Source organism: Vigna radiata, chromosome 6 (assembly GCF_000741045.1).
Source record: "Vigna radiata var. radiata cultivar VC1973A chromosome 6, Vradiata_ver6, whole genome shotgun sequence".
Taxonomy (NCBI): domain Eukaryota; kingdom Viridiplantae; phylum Streptophyta; class Magnoliopsida; order Fabales; family Fabaceae; genus Vigna; species Vigna radiata.
In genome coordinates, this window is record NC_028356.1 from 23,684,272 (window position 1) to 23,684,855 (window position 584).

A 584-nucleotide genomic window follows, 5' to 3' on the forward strand; every position below is an offset into this window, starting at 1 on the left:
TCTAAGGGAGGCTAGGGATAGCAAGCCAGTAATTAGTATTAGGCTCTTTTCCCCGAGGGATCGGGTTAAGGGTAGGCTAAGAAAGTTGCATGACAGTTAATTAATCAAGCTAATAATTCAAGAGGAGTAAATAAGAGAGAGCGGATAAGATGAAATTGAAAACCCCCAACAACTCCATTCATCCATTGCTTTCCTCTCGTTAATTGAATCAACTTCATTGCATGTTTATTTTGTGTTTTTGCATCAACCACAATTAATCTTTATTTTCAAGTCTTACGATTTTAATTCAAGCGAACGATAAGGTCTTTTGAGTCCCTTAGGAAAACAATACTTGGACTTACCATTTATTATTACTCGATACGCTTTGGTACGCATGCCAATCCGTTAACAAGTTTTTGGCGCCGTTGTCGGGGACTCGAGGTTTACTTTTTCTAGTAGTGTGGATTGATTGAATTTGACTTGGTTGTAATTATTTTTGTTTTATTTTTTTTAATTGCGTTTTATTTTATATTTCTGTAAAAGTGCTTTTAGGGTGTGTTTCTTGTGTATGCAGGAAGCAATACATACTAGAAGCAGAAAAGACC